We start from the raw sequence: 20704 nt of genomic DNA, 5'->3' as shown, positions 1-20704 counted from the left end.
AATAATTACTAATATGTGTAACGAAATAATTTTGTTACACCTAATATGATTTGTATCCACAGCAATTGAAATTCAATTAACTCGTGTTATATTAATTAAAATTACCGGTTGGACGTAATTAACAAATTTAAACGTAACATGATTAATAAATTATATCCGTCCATTAAATTCTAAAAAAAGGTTATCAAAAATTACATAAACAATTAGATCCGTTTATTTTTCAAAGAGTTAAAAGGATGTTGAAAAATCATTTCCTGGTAAAATTCTTTTTTCGTGTTGATATTACATTAATCAAAAAACAATATAAATTAATATCAATATGAAATCATTAATCATAACAATCTAACACTAGACTCTAAGATTACAGAGGAAATCTTAATACTCATGGAAGAACGAAGAAGTTAGATGTAAAATGCCATAAATCGAGGTTTTGAAAGACAAATTTGATGTGTTCAATGTGCGTAAAAAGGTGAGATTGCATCTGGATTTAGTATCAAATCAGATGAAGTCAAAGTCGCCATCCACACTCTAGACCCTAAAGTAAAAAACAAGGAAAAACGAGAGCCTTTGGTAGCAAATCGTAATAATTTGGAAATTGAAAATCATTTATTGAGAGAACTGAAAAGTGAAGATCCAAAACATTACGAGAATTGAACTAAAACTAACAACTTTCGGATTTTGCCGTACGTCTTTTAAGAAAAGGTTTGACGTTTCGGATGCCATGTTGCAACCTTCTGCAGAAACTGGTTCGAAGTGACGAAATCGAAAATCGGGTACAATATATTAACGCTAATTACATGCTAATTATTTACTAATTGCGTCGCATCCGGTGTGAGGCGGGAGGAGGTCTTCGTCTTCGTCTTCCATGTTCTGCTAAGCTCCCAGCCATCTTCTCTGTTGACGTTATTTCTATGTCGGTGGATCTCTATGGCTTCTCTTGTCAGTCTCTGGTAATATCTGTTGTCCCTAGCCAGCACCTTTGTTTGTTCCAAGTCTATTCGGTGTCCCTCTGCATGGCAATGCAACCGCCGACTGCTGGATCTTCTTCAACTTTACATCCCTTTCATGCCCCCTGATTTCACAACTACACGATAGTCGGTAGACTCCCGCTCCTGTTAATGGAATTAGTTTGTCCTTGGCTATCGGATGTGTGTTCCGGATTTTGCTGACCGTCCCGTACCGCACTATGATGTCGTTTTTGTTGAGGTGCCTGGCAATTCGTTCCGTTACACCTGAAACATAGGAAAAACAGATAAATCCAAGAGGTTTTGTACTTATCGCGTCCTCCCTCTGCTTGATCTCCCTCGAAGTGTATCCGTTCTTCTGCAGCACGCCTCGTAGAAAGTCCTCCTTCTTCAAGTTGTCTCCTCTTCTGTTAGGGATGATGATGTGATGATGCCTGCAAGCACCTGCTGGTATGCTCCTTCTTCCGATATACAGCAAGTTCCATATCTCCATTTGTCGTCCTGGTGACCAATACATCTAGGAAAGGTAGTTTCTCGGCAGTTTCTATTTCCATGGTAAACTTAATTATGGGATGTTGAGAGTTCAAGTTATCCAAGAACTCTTAGAGCCGTTTTTGACCATGTTGGCATATCACAAACGTGTCATCCACATATCGGAGCCATAGTTTTGGTTTCCACTGGCTCTTCTTCAAAGCGTCTTCTTCGAATAATTCCATGTAGAAATTCGCTATAACTGGCGATAATGGAGATTCATTCCAGCTGAAATATGTCGATGATAAACAGTACTCCACTACTAGTTTCATGTGGGGGTGAATTCCTTCACAGCACTTAGGCCACAGCGTGCCTTTTGTACATCCCCATAATATAAAGTTCATTCAGTGGTCAGAAAACCAGCCCAAGGTTTTAAAGAACGTTAATATACAACAGAAGGGTATGTTCTTTATGTTCGGAATTTGGGGCCATGGTATGCCAAAAACGGATTCATCTTACTGGAAATTTTTCATTCAAATGTTTTCTAACAATACGCGTAAAGTGCGGGGGAGCTCCATCCTGCACAAACCACAAAAATTTAGTTTTTGATTTAACGGTAAGTTTTCCAAAAGTTGAGTAAGAGTGTATTCCAAGAAATCAAAGTATGTTGGACGTTAGTTCACAAAGCATTTCCATTGTTACGGCCGTACATAAACAGCATATCGCCCATTTCAGCATTTGAATACAAGACATTTCATTTCAGGTTTCGCAAAGTCAAATTACTGGCGTTAGATTACAGGTGTGGTAATCGGAAAATTTTATAATGGAATAAATTATACCAACCGGAAACAATGGAGACATTATACTACCCTCAAAAAGAGACAGTTTCATACTGTATCGATTTGCCAAGTATCAAATCTGTAGTTTAAAAAAAACCGTATAGTCCCAAAAAATGTTAACATTCTGTATCTTGAAAACGGTTGATTTGCGGACCCATGTTCATTAATATTTTTCGACTTGTTTTCGACTGTAGTACCACCACCCCTATAAATATTTAAACGTTGTTTTAAAACACCTGTATAGAATATATGCTTACGTAACCTTGCAATGTCCGGTCAGGAAGTAGGTGAAGAGTCACTTTTTGATTTTTCCAGGAACTGAGTTGATCTCTTAGGTAAAACAAAGTTTTCTTTGCAAAGACACCTATTGCAGTCTCATCCCATCTATCGCAAAAAGCTCGATGGGAGATGGAGTTGATCAGCTTTGATGCTGTATTAAAAGTTAGCTAACCGGTGACTTCTTAGCCACTCGCTTATCCAGCCTGTCCGCATAATTCTCTGCGTCTCTTATTTCCGGTATGTCCTTTCCGCCACTTTATCGTGACGTTGTTATAATCATTCCTCCTCAAGTGATTGTCGATAGGACTTCACTGACGATGATGTAGTTCGATGCCTACTAAGAGCTAGCATAGCCTGTCTGCTAGCTTTTTTTGGAGTCGATGATCACATTAGCTGCTATATCTATAGCAGTTATTTCGACCAAAGCTGTCGAGCAGTAGAAAGGTGCAGCTGGAGCTGTGCAAAAATATGCACAATAAAAATAAATCTTAAGTCTACTCTAACATTCGACGTTTTCATGGTGGCGATGTGGATTCTATTACAATAAGAATCGAGATAGTTGATGGCGTAGATGATTCCCTGGACGTTGGTGGTGTAGATTTTGCGTGGAAATAGCTGTCCAGAGTTCTTTGAGTTACAGTTCCTTTCTTTTCTTTGTGGATTTCTTTATAACAAGCATAAGCATTCGATAGGTTGGCATTAACTTTTGAACTTGTTTCAAAGTTACTATCATGTTTTTCAAAAAGAGCCATTGCTTTGTCAAGATGCTCAAATGCTTGTAATAAACTATGCGGGAAGAGGAGTGTTCCAATCGGAACAGATGGTGCGGCCCAGACAGGACGTCGCGCCTTTATCTTACCTACATAAAGAAATAAGGCACGACGTCCTGTCTGGGACGCACTATCTGTTCCGGTTGGACGGAATCCCCGTCACCCCTCATAGCTTATTTCTGTTTCTCTTTAAATTGTAATTCCATTAAATCGCTGTTAAAAAATTAGGGAGCTCTAATTTTGAAAAACTAATAACGGAATCCGATAACCGACATTATTTGACATATTTTGGTCAAATCCGCGAGGAAATCGACCCAGCTGTTTTCGACATAGCGGCGTCTTACTAACCGTATGGAATATCGAAAAAATAAAATATGCCTCTCATTAAGAATAAATCAGGCTACCACCTGTTCAAAATTAAAACTTTTTCGTACGATAGTTTTCGAGAAAAAATCGCAAAGTTGACAATGTTGCCGGTACCGTAAAAAATCGGGTACTTTTTTCATTTAACTCGCGATAAAAAGAAAACCGTGGATCCGAAAATTTTCAAATTAACATACGTTACGCAGTAATGTTCAGTGATTACAACAAACTTTGTCGCAATTTTTTTTATCGAGCGATTGCGAAGATATAGATCTCTAAAGTGAGGGGCCTTGACTTTTTGCACAGATAATAGATCTGGCACGTATTCTGGTAATCTCTCCGGAATGAGTTTTTGGCGGAGACCATCTACAGCATTCTAAACTGGTACCCTAGTAAAATGGAATTCCACATCGAAACTCACCAAAATATCGGCAGCATCAAGCTTTATACCTTTTATCGATTCCACAAATTGTGTAGAATCCCTGACATACGATTCCGTATTCCCTGTGAAAGGAGACAGAATCTTTGCAAAATGTTTGGCCAACTGGTATGTTGGGGAGTTGATGGCACTGATGATAGGGCGGAGGGTCTGGTTTATGAATCTTCGGTAGTCCATAAATTCTTAGTGGTACCGGCGCCTGCAGAAACAAACCTTTCTGCTGTTCTGTTGGAATTCCTGTGTTTTATCAGGTCCTTCATTTTCCTTACGATTTTGTCTGTGGGGTCCTTCTTGATCTTCCTGTAGGTGGCTGGTTTCAGTAGGTTCATCATTTTGTCGTCATATTCTTTCTTGTCCATAACCACGGTGGCATTCCCCTTGTCTGCTGATAACACGATGATTTCTGACTTTTCTTTAATAGATCGGAGTGCCTTCTTTTCAACAACCGTCAAGTTGGATTTCAAGGTGGTTTTGCAGACTTCAGTACTCCCGCAACTTCTTGTCGGATCTCTTCGACTTTTAGTGCATGCAACCCTCGAACAGCTGCTTCCACTTCACAGATGATTTCCTCTTTTGGGACCTTCTTCGGGGCGATTGCGTTGTTTAATCCTTTGGCAAGCACGGTGGTTTCGTCTTTCGTTAGTAGGACACTCGATCTGTTGATACTACTGGTAAACTATTACATTTCTTCTTTTGTATCCGGCGTTCCAGAGATTCAAACTTGATGATGTGCGTGTCACGGGTCTTCTGGAATTCACGATGAGCCTTCTCCATTGTTACACAATTGGAAGTTACCAATTGTTATACTGGAATTGTGAGAGGTGGAGTCATAGTAACCTCTCACTTATTTTCTGTAGATCATTGAAGGTCTTGTGGATTCTTTCTCATAGTAGTGCTTGTTCTGTCCTAATCAAGATTCTAAGTGCTGCAGCGGAGTCGTTTCACCTTCAAGAAGGTTGGCGTTACTTTCTTCGTAGAAAGGCCAAACTGCTCAACAGCTTGCGTTCTCTAATTCGTGAGTTATCCAAATCCTTGATTTGTTTGTTGATATCCTCCCCATAAAGGTTAATAATGTAAGTACAAAGGCTTTCACGGCCGGTGTTAATTGAACTAAAATTAGAACTAAAACTAGAACTAACACTAGAAACTTTCGGGTTTTGCCATGCGTCTTTTAAGAAAAGGTTTGAGGTTTCTGATGAAGTCAGGCGTTATCATGCTGGAACATGATGTCAGGACGTTCGTTTAGTCTGGGTGCTACAAAGGGCTGTGAATGTATCGGTGTGCAATTAAATTGTCAAGGATGACAACTAAAGTCTTATATTCCAACGATATGGCACTCCATACTGAGCTGAGAAAAATCTAAACTGAGCCACTCGCCACGAAACCTTCTTACCATTGCCGGTCGATCATTTTATCACCAGAACCGGAATTCGTTGTTAAACGTTATGTAGAACCATAGAAGTTTGACTCTTTTGTGAAGTTATGTCAAAGGAAGACGTCGTTGCTTGATTACTAGAATAATAATGTGATGAAGTTTATCGGATTTGGAGTTTCTATCTTGAAATTTAGACGTCAAGAAAGCCTAGACCACAAGCGATGGTATAACTGCTGATCTGTACAAAAGAATAACGACTTAGTCCACGAAAAAATGTACAAGCACATCTATATTAAAAATTGTATTATTTATGCCCGTAAAGATGGCAGATCGAGACCGTTGGTTATCAAATCTGCATCTGATTTGTTAAAATTTTAACAAGTTTTCATACCAATGCACTGTTCTGTTTACACTAATTGTCTCATGACTTGGTCGTTGTACTACTAGAACGTTCGTGACTTACAATCAAAGACTTCAATTTGTTTTCTAAATTCCTTAGCCTTTTATTATGATTTCCTGCTCTTAACGTAAACTTATAACGATTCTGTCTACAATGGAGAGTTTCTTTGCTACAAGTATGTTATGTATCGATTGATCGATCATCTTCACATTCTGTCAAAGCAGATGGCGATGGAGTCCTGGTGGCTGCGAGGAGTTTTGTTGCGCTAAATAAATTTTATCTCCAACTTGACAATGTCTCCGATTGCTATCCGGATGACATTCTTGTGCTGGTTAGTGACTTCAACCAACCCGGGCTGTCGTGGCAACCATCTACGTCCAAAGAACTTTTGGCTACTGGAAATAGTCACAGCATAATAACGCTCCTAACGTTAATGGTGGCATTTTAGATTTAATTTTGTGTAATCAATTTGTAGTGAGTAAAATCCGTGAGCAAATTCCAATTTGATTAGATCCGCAATTAGTGCAGAATTATTCATCTTTACGTATCGCGTAGGGTTACCAGAAACTCTAATTGCTTTTCGCAGTGGTATGTTCTATCCATTATTAAAGGTATTAAGGAAAAACTAAAATACCATAGAAAATGAAAGAAACATGGAACTACGTAAGTATTTCTTTATTGCGCAAAAGATCTAAGAATCTTATTGCGTCAAATTACCACAATTTTCTGAACCGAATTTAAAATAATGTTATTGACAATTCAAAACAGCTACGATCATTCACTGGTAGAAAAAACGTTATAATAATTGTGGAATTCCAGTTCTCATGACTCTCGACCAAGCGACTGCATCGAATGGCCTTGCAGTAGCGGACTTGTTCTCTCTTTTCTTTAGCGAAGTTTTTATTGATGGCTGTTTTGACCATAAAGATCATTCCTTTATTGGTGGTAATTTAACACCTTGGTTTTCTGAAGCCGATATTAAAATATCATTAAGTGGTGTTAATCCTAAAGAAAAAAATCCTAATCCTGCTCTCGGTCCCGATGGTTTTTACTATGTTTACCTGGTGGTTTTATTAAGGCTTGCAGAAGAATTAGCTTCTCCTCTTTGTTTGTTATATTTGCGTTCTATAGCAGAGGCGATTTTTCCTGCATTTTAAAAGAAAGCCTTTATTATATATTTTTCTAAAATTTTTGAAAAGCTCGTTTATAAATATGTTTATTTCATAGTTAAGTATCTCCTTTTAGTTGAACAACATGGTTTCTTACCCGGTAGGTGTGTGGAGACCAACTTAATTAAATTGAGAAAAATTCAATCTTCTTTAAATAGTTACTACCAAGAGAATGTACTTCGACTTCAGTATGGCTTTTGATAAGATCGATCACAATATTTTATTTAAAATGCTGTCAACATTTTCTTTATCCTCTGCTTTGGTCAACTGATTTAAATCTTACGTCTCAAATATAAGTCAGACTTTTGTTTCTGATTTATATTAACGACATTGGATCATGTATGTTCGAAACACATTCAAACTTTTTACTTTATGCGGACGACTGCAAGATACATATAGTCTAAAATCCGTACTAGTGTTGATTGCACTTTGTTACCATGATTTCTGTTCACACAATAAATGGTGTCTTCATTGTGATAAGTGCAACCAAATTACTTTCAGGTGAAGAAGATACAATGTTCAGTACTCATATTCCCTTGGATCAGTATCCTTAAATGTAGTTACTTCAATTAAGAACCTTGGTGTGTTCTTGGACACCAAATTGCTTTTCTGCTCCCATATTCATTATGTTGTTTCAAAATCCGTCAAGCAATTAGGGTTTATTATTCGTACATGTTTCTAATTTCCCAACCTGGAGTGTATTAGGTCTATTTATATGGCAAATAAGTAGTAAATTAGATCGAATACTAGAAAAAATACTTCAACAAGAAGAAACAATAAAAACATTATATGCATGTCTAGATTTCATTGAAAGCAATTTAAACCAAGGAGCGATTCAAAAAAGAAATCAAAATGTCTAAAAAGCAGCAACTAAAAATAATGCTGTGGAATTCCAATGGCCTTCGACAGCATCAAAACACACTACTAATAATACTTAAAGAAAACAATATTGATATATGTCTTATCTCCGAAACTCACTTTACATGAGAATCGTATATAAACATCAACAATTACAATATTTATCACACAATTCACGCGAGTAATGCGGCTCGAGGTGGAAGTGCAATTATTATTAAAAGGAACGTTGACCACTATTTGAACAATATAATTAGTACTGAACAACACCAAACTACAGTGGTAAAAGTTCAAACTGCTAATGGCTTAATATCTGTAGGAGCAACGTACATACCACCGACACATAATCTCAAAAGAGAAGATTATTAGGAAATTCTATTACATCTTGACAACAAATTGCGTACTGATTCGCTGTGGAAAGCAACAAGAAAGCTGAAAGCTCCGAAAACACATACTCCTCCAATTCGAAATAATAATGGAAATTGGGCTAAGAGCAATCAAGAAAAAGTTAATTTGTTTGCTGAACATCTGAAAGAAACTTTTACGTCAGACAGTCCAACAACTATGCTAAGTAGTGTCCCTAGCGTAATTCAAAGTGATCAGCAGAGTAATATACCATGTGTAAGAATGAAAGAACTGTATTATGAAATACAAAAACTAAATATAAAGAAATCAGTAGGCTATGACCTAATTAATAGATTACAAAACTATTACACATAATTAATGCTGCTTGAAGTTGCTGAAATAATAATGATACCAAAACCTGTTAAACCTGGTATTACCCTTACGATCAAAACTATTTGAAAAATTACTATTAAAAAGATTAAAACCTGACATAAAAGAAAAAGCCCTAATACCAACATTGGGTTTCGGAATAAACATGTAACAATAGACCAAGTGCATAGAATAACGAATACTACCGAAATAGCAATGGAAGAGAATAAAGTCTGCTCCGCTGTAATTCTGGATGTTGCACAAGCTTTCGACAAAGTCTGGTTAGATGGTTTAAATTACAAACTATACCAAATACTACCATCAACGTATAGTCAACTATTAAAAGCGTATCTTTCTGATCGATATTTTAGAGTAAAATACGAAAACGATTATTCACCACTACATGAAATATGAGCTCCTCAACGAAATATGCTTGGCCCAACACTGTACTTACTCTACACATTCAACCTTCCTCAGGTACCAGAAACTTTAACAGCAACATTCGCAGATGACACAGCGATCTTGGTTGTTGCAGAAAATGAAGTAGTTGCAGCCAATAAGTTACAACTGGCCTTAAATTCAATAGAAAACTAGACCAAACGATGGCTAATAAAACTAAATACAAATAAATCGACATACATAAACTTTACTTATAAGAAAGTACACATAAATGGCAATGTTATGACGCTGGATGTCAAACTCAAATGGAAAGGTCATGTAAAAGAACGTGAGGAACTTGATATCAAATTTAGACACCTATATTGGCTTATTGGCAGAAAATCAACGCTATCACTAAGTAACAAGTTGCTAATATACAAGCAAGTATTAAAACCAAAATGGACATACGGAATCCAACTGTGAGGTTATACCTGCAAGACAAATGCAAGTCTGATTCAAAGATTCCAGGACAAAGTACTAAGGTGCATAGTGAATGCACCCTGGTATATAAGAAACACCGATCTGCATCGCGACTTGAAAGTAGCATCGGTGTCATCAGAAATTGTATCATTCGCATCTAAATATGAGAAGAGAATGCACGAATAGTCTGCAATTTTATCAAAATAATTCATCTAAATGTTAGATCCTTGCAATCTAAAGTTGATGACCTGGTGGAGCTGATTGCTGATACTGACATCGATGTGCTGCCTTTGTCTGAGACTTGGTTGTAGGATGCGATACTTTTCTTGTTAGCGGATGTAATATGGTGCTTAGCGATCGAGGGTCCGGAGGGGGAGGTCTTTGTATTATCTTGCGTAATAATTTGAGTTTTTCTATTGTCCCATCTTCTGTAGAAATTCAGCAATTGTGGGTGAAGATTCGTTATGGATGTGGTTATCTGTTTCTTGGATGCGTATATAAACCACCTGCGGTTTGTTACAGGTTTTTTTGGATGAGTTCGAAAATTCAGTTGCTAGTTGTCTAAGCACTACTGACAAGATTATATGTTGTGGTGATTTTAATATTAATATAATGAATATTGATAGTGTTGATAGTGAATATCTTTTAAGTGCGCTTAATTCTCTTAGAGGCCAGCAGCTTATCGAACATCCTACCGGAGTAACTCTGAATACGGCTTCTCTTATTGATTTAGTTACTTCATTTGATAGGTCCTTGATACTTCGTAGTGGTGTGCTTCCGTGTCACCTTTGTGATCATGATATGGTATTTTGTGACATAAAGATTAATACAATTAAAAAATCTCCAACTTTTAAATTTTTGCTTCTCTTAAAGTATATTGATAATGATTCTTTTTTACAAGACTTAAGATCAATTCCGTTTAATTATGTATGTTGGTGACATTAATGAGAAGGTTTCTTTTTTCACAAATGCGTTAATTAACCTCTTTGATGATCATGCTCCTATAAAAAAGTATCGATTTACTAAGTCTCCTGCTCCCTGGATGACCGATAATATTAAGTTAATGATTAGACTGCGTGGTGAGGCTAAAACTAAATGTAGGCATTCGGGTGAAGTAGGAATACTACAAATCTCTTTGGAATTTAACTACTGCAGCTGTAAGAAATGAGAAGAGAGCATTTTTCGGTTCTATTGCTATCCCTGGGCATGGAGGGCAAATGTGGAGCAGATTGAAGTCGTTGAATATTAAATCACATAAAGATGCTCCCTTGCCGTCAAATTTTAAGTTTCTTGACAAGCTTAATGTATATTTTGTGGATAGTGTCAAAGAAATTGTTAAAGACTTCCAAGGGTCTGGTTTAGATCTCTGTGATAGTTCTAGTTTTAAAAATGACTTTTTTTTTTAAACCAGTGGAGGGATCTTTGGTGTTGGAGATGATTAATTCTATTGCCTCATCTGCAGTTGGAGCGGATGGTGTCTCCATTGACATGATCAAAATGTCTTGTATATTCCATATTTAACTCATATATTAAACTGTTGTTTAATTGAACATGTCTTTCTCATGGAATGGAAGCGTGCTGTGGTTGTTCCACTGCCTAAGAGGGGTGACCCACAGGAGTATGGCGTCTTGCGACCTATTAGTGTGCTCAGTGTCCTTCCCAAAATTTCAGAAAAGATTATGAAGATACAGTTGGCAGAGTATGTGGAACTGAAGGGTTTAGTCTTCAGAATGTTCTAGTTGCAGTTTATCATATTTATTATTTGCATCAGTCGGCATATCCAGGATAATATTTCCTTGATCTTGCGACTTTTTATGGAGATATAAAAACTTCCTAATTGAAAAAGATTATTCACTATACCAGTGGTGTCCACTAATTTTTGATCAAGATCGACTTTTTATATAAATGTCTTGCCAAGATCGACCGAATGGTTTAAAATTTAAAGTAAACTTCCTTTTTTTTTTGCTCTGAGGCCCAGATATAGATATTTCAGATTCATGATTTTCTTGGCGATCGACGTTATGGCCACCACAGATTTAGAGCTTATAAATAAAAAATAGTAATAATTGAGTTCAATCTTGTTATGGATCTAGTTTTTATCGCCCATTACTAAGGTTTTATGTATAAAAAGTTTTTCCCCGTCGCTTTTAGTTTTTGAGTTATGATTGAGTTAATTTTCGAAAATCAACAATTTTGATGTTTAATCGATTTAGAGCTTATAAATAAAAAATGGTAATAATTGGGTTCAATCTTTTTATGGATCTAGTCTTTATGGTCCATTACTAAGGTTTTATGTATAAAAAATATTTCCCCATCGCTTTTAGTTTATGAGTTATGATTGAGTTAATTTTCGAAAATCAACAATGTTGATGTTTAGTCGATTTAAAGCTACTAAATAAAGAACGGTTATAATTGGGTTGAATCTTTTTATAGATCTAGTCTTTATGGTCTATTACTAAGGTTTTATGTATAAAAAGTATTTCTCCATCGCTTTTAGTTTTTGAGTTATGATTGAGTTAATTTTCGAAAATCAACAATTTTGATGTTTAATCGATTTAGAGCTTATAAATAAAAAATGGTAATAATTGGGTTCAATCTTTTTATGGATCTAGTCTTTATGGTCCATTACTAAGGTTTTATGTATAAAAAGTATTTCTCCATCGCTTTTAGTTTTTGAGTTATGATTGAGTTAATTTTCGAAAATCAACAATTTTGATGTTTAATCGATTTAGAGCTTATAAATAAAAAATGGTAATAATTGGGTTCAATCTTTTTATGGATCTAGTCTTTATGGTCCATTACTAAAGTTTTATGTATATAAAATATTTCCCTATCGCTTTTATTTTATGAGTTATAATTGAGTTAATTTTCGAAAATCAACAATTTTGATGTTTAATCGATTTAGAACTTATAAATAAAAAATGGTAATAATTGGGTTCAATCTTTTTATAGATCTAGTCTTTATGATCCATTACCAATGTTTTATGTATAAAAAATATTTCCCCATCGCTTTTATTTTATGAGTTATGATTGAGTTAATTTTCGAAAATCAACAATTTTGATGTTTAATCGATTTAGCGCTTATAAATAAAAAATGGTAATAATTGGGTTCAATCTTTTTATGGATCTAGTCTTTATGGTCCATTACTAAGGTTTTATGTATAAAAAGTTTTTCTCCATCGCTTTTAGTTTTTGAGTTATGATTGAGTTAATTTTCGAAAAACAACAATTTTGATGTTTAATCGATTTAGAGCTTATAAATAAAAAATGGTAATAATTTGGTTCAATCTTTTTATGGATCTAGTCTTTATGGTTCATTACTAAGGTTTTATGTATAAAAAATATTTCCCCATCGCTTTTAGTTTATGAGTTATGATTGAGTTAATTTTCGAAAATCAACAATGTTGATGTTTAGTCGATTTAAAGCTACTAAATAAAGAACGGTTATAATTGGGTTCAATCTTTTTATAGATCTAGTCTTTATGGTCCATTACTAAGGTTTTATGTATAACAAGTATTTCTCCATCGCTTTTAGTTTTTGAGTTATGATTGAGTTAATTTTCGAAAATCAACAATTTTGACGTTTAATCGATTTAGAGCAGTGGTGTCCACTAATTTTTGATCAAAATCGACTTTTTATATAAATGTCTTGCCAAGATCGACCGAAGGGTTTAAAGTAGATCGCGATCGACGTTATGGACACTACTGCATTATACAATAGCTAACATACTCATCGAAAGAGCCTTGAACCTTAATCAGTAACACTAACTTTACATCCTTATGTGCCAAGTTCCCACGATTCCCTAGAATTCAACCAAGTCTGGAGACGTTTCAGAAACGCAGGCGAAGAGTTACGTCCTTCCCTAAGCCCCTCCTCGACTTCAAAAGCACACCTCAATTCCCCTGGTTTCTTTCAGTGTATAATAGTGCCGATGTTAAAGGATCAAACAGCACTCAGAATGTAGCTAAGACAATGTAATATTGAACCACTGCACATTGGGATCTCTTGTAGTACTTGAGGCGAGTTGTATTAACCATCAACTTCCTCGCCTTAGTGGAACACGCTTAAAATCTTTTAATTTCTATCCCAAAAACTAAGACATTTTAATAATATCTTTCTCATCCACTAATCAAGAAGATGCGGCACTCCCCAATAGCATTCTAAAATGTCTTATTATACAGGAAATACTTTTACAAGAGTCATAAGATCATCAAGACTAAACTAATGGATTAAGTCTTTTAAATAATATATACTTTTTAAGTATCGAAACGTTATTTCCAAACGTCTTGTATAAACTTCATGGACATGTCGTTATTTGACAGTTCACAAATCATTAATATGTACTGACTAATGCACGGTTGCAATTTCACATTCAAATATACGCATCGAAATTGCGAACGTGCGTTGAGTAAATCAATACCAACATCGAATCAAAATCAAACCCACACAAAACTCAATTCCTATTTGAGACTAGAATACAGCAAATATACGTAGAACAACTTTGATGAGTTTAACCATTTAAGGTAACCACGCAGGTTCAAATTAGGAAGTAACCCAATTTCGGAAACACACTTGGAAATGGAAATAAGATCGTTTCATATCTTGGCTCTTATCAATATTACGATGTGGTTTCCGAGATAAATGATTAAATTTAAAACTTTAAGGAAGTTGTTCGTAATCTAGGATAACACAGCCTCGAGTTTTAAATTGGTTTGGAAACTAAATATCTATTTTAAATTTTAATATAACAGTGCTTAATTAGTTCTTTTTTATTACCCCGTTTTTAATATTCAGTTTTTAATATCCCGTTATTGTATCCTATTTCATTCGCAATATTATCTTATCCTTTTCAAGTTCCAATTTAATCTAGTTTTCGTACTTTTCACGTTAATTTATTTATACCGATAAAATAAAACAAATTATTACGATTTTTATTATATTTATACGAAACAAGTAAAAATTATGATTAATTCGAGTGATTTAGAAAATAAATGTAGTAACCGAAAAAAAAATTAATCAAGGTTAAATGTGTTTATCAAAAAAAATACTGCGCGTTAAAAAAAAACACACATAATGAACGATGCGAAATGTTTTGGGTTGTTTATTTTTTAAAAATAGACTTAAGTAAGTTTCTGGTTTGCGTTAAGTCTCGAACAAAACTATATTGTGGTTGATTTAATATAAATAAAATTGATGTGTGGCCATATGGTACAATTTCAGGTTGATTAAACTCGTATGATTCAATCAATATGATTAATATTTTGATTTATTCTGATTTTAATAAACAAAATGGAAAGTAAATTAAAATTTTTCCTAATATCATTCAACCAAAATCTTCTTAAATTAATTACCGGATATATATATAGAATCCTGAATCTATAAAAAAATCTCACACTACTGTTCACCTCACAAATTGTCCTAAAGCTGCGAATGTATAAGTTGCGGAAATTCGACGAAAGAAGATTTTGATAATTGGAGACAGCCACGCTAGGGGAATGATGGTCATTCTGGAGCGGGTTTTGAATGACCCCCGTTATGAAGTCAGTAATATTTTTAAACCAAATGCTACATTATCACAAGTTACTGAGGATGTTGAGAAATTGACGGCCACATTTGAATTCAACGACTATGTGGTAATTTGTGGCGGAAGCAAGGACGTGATAAGGGGATGTAGTTTGAACCCGTCTGATATGATGGGCTTGAAAGACTGCTCAAAAAGAACGAATGTTATATTATTATCTGCTCCTTCTTGGCGAAATAGACCAGTGTACAATAAACTGATCGAGGAATTCAATTATGTAATTCATCAAAATATTATCATAGGTACACCTATTCAGCGCATTGACGTTGAAAAACTCTTAAAATCTTGTCATTTCACTAAACATGGTCTTCATATGAATAATAATGGTAAGCGCAGAGTTCAGAAGGAAGTGGCTTATTTAATTGATCCCACTATGATGGTGAATGAATCTGTGAATATTTCTAATATCATACCGATAAACTCAGGCAATTCATCCAGTACCGGAAACAACGCTCACAATCCCTTGGATTCCACTGCTCATCCACCAAGGTCTCTGGATCTTTGGGTAGAGCTACCGACAGTTCTTCATAGTGAAAGCCTCTACACGTGCAACCTCCAGGATGGTATTGGGTCATCATCTCGTGAGTTGGTTGATAACTGTGTGTCTGATGTGTCAAGCGTGCGGGCAAGTGATGTGAGTCAAGATATTTGTTTTTTAGTCAAGAGTCCTCAACGTTATCCTCAGAAAGTTTGAAGATTATCCATGTAAATGCTCAATCTATTATGAACAAATTTAATAAACTAGAGGTTTTAGCTGCCCACTATAAACCGGATTTATTGTGCATATCGGAACATTGGGCTAAGTCGGAAGCGCGTGATGTCATAAACATGCGTCATTATAACTTTGTAACTGGCTATTTTCGTTCTGTAAGATCCCACGGGGGGTCCTTAATACTTGCCAGAAACGGCTTGACCATATCGTTAATCAATGTTGAAAGTTTTTCATCGGAAATGTCATTTGAAGTATGTGCCGCACGTGTTAAATTTATGGCTAAAGATGTTGTATGCATTTGTGTCTATAGGCCCCCACTGGGCTCGATTGAGACGTTTGTTGCTAACCTGTCTGCGTTACTTTGTTCTTTATTCTTAAAATTCCAAAACATTGTTCTATGCGGTGATTTTAACATTGACATTAATAAATTCAATAGGGAATCCGATCTTTTGAAAGATATTTTGAGCTCATTTGGTCTACACGGTCAAACGAGCGAGCCAACGCGCATAGCTATTGACAAAAACAACCGCATAGCCAATTTAACATTGGATTATACATACGGAGCGGCTGTATCTCTAGAACCTTAGGGCCTAGGGGTTTGGGAAAAAAATCCTTATAATCAAAGTGACCAAGAGAAATAGCTGGAAATTATTTTGAAGTTCGTAATTCGACCGCTAGGGGGCGTAACTGCCATTGAGAAACATAAAATTGCCGCTATCTCAGAAACTTAGACGATGAGCTATAATTTTGACAACATCATTTAATAGCTTGGATAATACCGCATCGCTTTTGTTTTGCGATATTTCTCATATCTGTCATAATAAGGGAGGGGGAGGCCAATGCGTTTTCATATGTTTACATTTTAATATCTCCTGGACCATTCAACCGATTTGAATATTTTTGGTGTTGTTTGAAAGAGCATTTCATGCTCTTTTTAAAGATATTTTCAATAAGACCGTTTGCTTTAAAACAAATAAGCTACAGGGCGTTATCTGCAGCGATTACATATTTTTGTGATTTTTGAAGAAAAGTTAAATGGAACGATACTATTTACTTCACAGATTCTTAGTCACCTTAAAATTTGCTAAATTTTAGTGAAAACCGCATCTCGATATCGCCACCCGTTAATGTTAAAAACTCGAGTGCCATCAATCGGATCCAGTTACCTCATCGATAAAAACAAATCACAACCATGGTAACTGTAAACATGTCATTTACCAACGCAGAAGCGTATGATTGATAGAGCGTATGATTTATTTATTTTCAATGTTTCGAATACGATGCAACCGCATGGCAAAAATGTGCAATGCAATTACGACAAAGAAAGACATTTTTCTCTAGAAGTGTTTTTAAGATTGATTTAGCAATTACGGAAAACTGGCAACGTGTAGCCCATTCAGACATCTTTATGAATTCGTAAATCACATTGGTGCGCAATGCATGGAGTTCACACATAATCTGGGAACTCCGAAAACAATTGTTCACAAGATTCCTCAAGAGAATAATATCTCCACCACGTTGTTTTACATCAGGCCTTAACAGATACCGATTATGATAACAGACTGAACTATTATCATTGACTTTTAAATATGATTTGGACAAATCCTAACCTTTTATCACAAATGCTATGGATGCATGAAGCATCTGTCCACAAGCTGGTGTAAACTTGCATAATATGCATTCTTGGTTCGAGCAAAACCCACATTGCTGTCACCCCTTTATCTATTGCGTAGACTAAACGACCTGACTTTTCAAGAAAAACCAATAACCAGGGAAAATATGACAAAACTCTAAATACCAGTAGAAACGTGTCCAGGGCCGAGACTTACGCTTTTAAGTTTTTTTTCGTCGAAACTAGATTAAATAAATGCATCGAGGTTTATAGAAGGCATTTCGCACATTAGTGAGCTATTTTTGCCAAAAATTTAAGTTATTCTAAGTGTTTTACTTTATTTTATTTTATTATCATTGTTGATGTTTCATTGATCCGTTGGCTTTTAAACACGCCTCAAAAGTAGTTTTGAAGCAGTTCTAAGCTTGGATAAAGTGTGAAGGAAGGGTCTAGATTCTAGATAATAAAATTTTTCTGCTCTCTTATTTGTTTCCTAAGGTAACTTGATCCGATTAAGATATACGAATTTTTAACATTTTCTTCTATAATTCGAGAATGGATGGAGATATCGAGATGCGGTTTTCACTATTATTTAGCAAATTTTATAGTGATTAAGGGTCTGTGAAGAAGACAGTACCGTTCCAGAGAGCATGTAATGCTCTTTCAAACAAGACCAAAAATATTCAAATCGGTTGAACGGTCCAGGAGATATTAAAATGTAAACATTTGAAAACGCATTGGCCTCCCCCTCCCTTTTTATGACAGATATGAGAAATATCGCAAAACAAAAGCGATGCGGTATTATCCAAGCTACTAAATGATGTTGTCAAATTTATAGCTCATCGTCTAACTTTCTGAGATAGCGGGAATTTTATGTTTCTCTATGGCAGTTACGCCCTCTAGGGGTCGAATTACGAACTTCAAAATAATTTCCAGCTATTTGTCTTGCCCACTTTGCTTATAAGGATTTCTTTCCCAAACCTCTAGGCCTTACCGTTGTCGAGATACAGCCGCTCCGTACGCTTAACGGGACACCTGTATAAATGGAGCGGTGTGAGACCGAGTAGGGCTTCCAAAGCAGCCGTCGGACAAGATCTCATTGCACCCGTTATGTTAAGACATGCTAACCGCTGCATTTGTGCCAGCTGTTATTGTGTTGTCTTATGTTTTGTTTTTGGCCACCAAACCAATGAGGCGTAGGCGACATTCGGGGTTTGAGACCCCTGTTCCTTCCTAGGAGCCTGCTGTAGTCAAAGCATGGAGAGCGGTAATTGTTGATTTTGCTTTCTGGTAATGTTGCCTAGGGTGGAGTGGATTACTGACAAGCACTCCGTTCCTAAGGTATTGATCGATTACCTTTTCCATTCGCTTGAGGAGAAATGAAGTTAGGCTAATTGGTCCGTATGCCTTGGGGTCCGCGTTTAAACGCCTACTACCTTTAGGTATGAAGACCACCTTTACTTTCCTCCATAGAGTGGGTATATAGCTAAAGCTGTATCTAGCTATATATAGGGATATTATTACTGGGAGAAGGTCTTCTAAGCCTTTTTGCAGAAAAATAGGCAGAATTCCATCTTCTCCAGGCGATTTTAGGGGCTTGAAATTAGAAATTAGCTATGCTGCGAACCCTACCTGATGGACGGATTATATCCATTACTTCAGGGTCGGCACTGCGTGGGGGCAGATTTTTGAGGAAGGAAAGTGTGTACTCAGTAGGAGCTCCAACGATTCCTTAACATCCTCAGTGTATTTACCATCTCGTTTGCATAGGTAGCCTAGATCAGTGTTGTGATCTTTTGCCAAGATCTTATGCAGACGAGTAACTGTAGGCGTATTGTCTATGCCTTCACAGAAGCTACACTAGGTTTTTCTTTTGGTTTTGCGGATAGCGAAGTTATATTCCGTTAAGGTTTTCTTATAGAGATCCCATGTTTACTCGAGTTTGGAATTCCTGACTTTATTATATAGTCTTCTAACCATGACTCGCTGTTTTTCAAGGTCCTTATTCCACCAAGGCACATTGGATTGTGCTCTTTTGTGTTTTATTGGACAGCTTGATTCATAGAGAGGCTATTTCGAGATCCTCTCTGCTTTCAATTTTTGTTTTGATTTCATCGACCTCTTCGGTGATGTGTCTACAAAAAGAGCACCAATCGGTGAGTGATGGGATTCTGAATTCTATTTGTTTTGTCATGTCTGCTACAATGACAAAGCTAATACGCTTGTGATCCGCTAAAGTGATTTAACGTGAAACATGCCAATTTGCGATTTGCGAACTGAGACGAGGCGTGCTAGGCTTATGTCTAGCACCTCTTGTCGACTCTTGGTAACAAAAGTCGGTTCGTTACCTCTGTTGAGGATATCTAAGTTTGTACTTTGTAAGTATTGGTAAAGGTACTCACCCCTTTTGTTTGTGTCTGAGCTTTTCCATGCGAGATGATGTGCGTTCGCATCGCAGCCCAGGAGGAGTTGTTTCCCCCTCTTATTGCAGTAGTCAATGTTAATATCAGTATTAACAAGATAGATTACAATGACATTCTGAAGAAGGTACATAGACATTCTATATTCACCGAAATGCCAGCACAAGGTTGCTCGTGCAAAGGATTTAAAGATGCGAGTAAAAGGATAAAAAGACGAAGTTGTACTTGTATGTTATAAACTGGTTGAGTTAGGTTGAGTTGGAACGGATTGGAATTGATTGGATCCCATTAAGTTGAGTTATATAATGGTAAAAATGATTGAGAAATCCCAATCAAATAAAGGAATCTCATGGACAAGCTAAAAACTAAAGGGGTACCGAAGAAAAGAGAAGCAGCCTTGCTTAAGAGCATAAAACACAATCACAACACAAAAGTTAAACAAAAGGATTGAAAAAGCAGTTTTGCGGTTTGAATCTGAATTGGTATGTGGGGTTTTTGATTATACTTTCTTATATCTTTCCGATTACGGGGAGAAGGGTAATAGGGCGGCAGTGATATGATACGCCACAAATATTCCCCACTCCAGAGAAAAATTACTATTCATTTAAATTGTTTTTTCTTCTACCTTGTTTAATGTATGAATTATTTAAAAGAAAAGCAGGTTTCAGTTTGTCAACACTATGACAAACTAGAATGAATGTTCTTGATTTTCTTTAAAAATGCAAAAAGTTTTAGGGAATTTTTTATAATTTTAAATGGCCCTTCATACCTTGCAGAGAGATAAGATTTTTTGCCTTCTATCCGGACAAAAGCAAAATCCGATTTCTCTAAATCTTTATGTAAAAAAGGTTTATTTAGGGAATGATGACGCATCATGGTTG

The 20704-nt window shown here is 36.0% G+C and overlaps 1 protein-coding gene across 2 annotated transcripts in view; it reads left to right on the top strand.

Moving 5' to 3' along the window:
* LOC111416008 (diacyl glycerol kinase 1) overlaps positions 1-20704 on the top strand; it is a 193001-nt gene that overhangs the window by 954 nt on the left and 171343 nt on the right. The gene's annotated exons all lie outside the window — the stretch shown is intronic.

This window comes from Onthophagus taurus, chromosome 7 (genome assembly GCF_036711975.1).
Source record: "Onthophagus taurus isolate NC chromosome 7, IU_Otau_3.0, whole genome shotgun sequence".
Lineage (NCBI taxonomy): Eukaryota > Metazoa > Arthropoda > Insecta > Coleoptera > Scarabaeidae > Onthophagus > Onthophagus taurus.
Note: the sequence above shows the minus strand (reverse complement) of the source record. Positions and strands in the feature narration are given on the sequence as shown.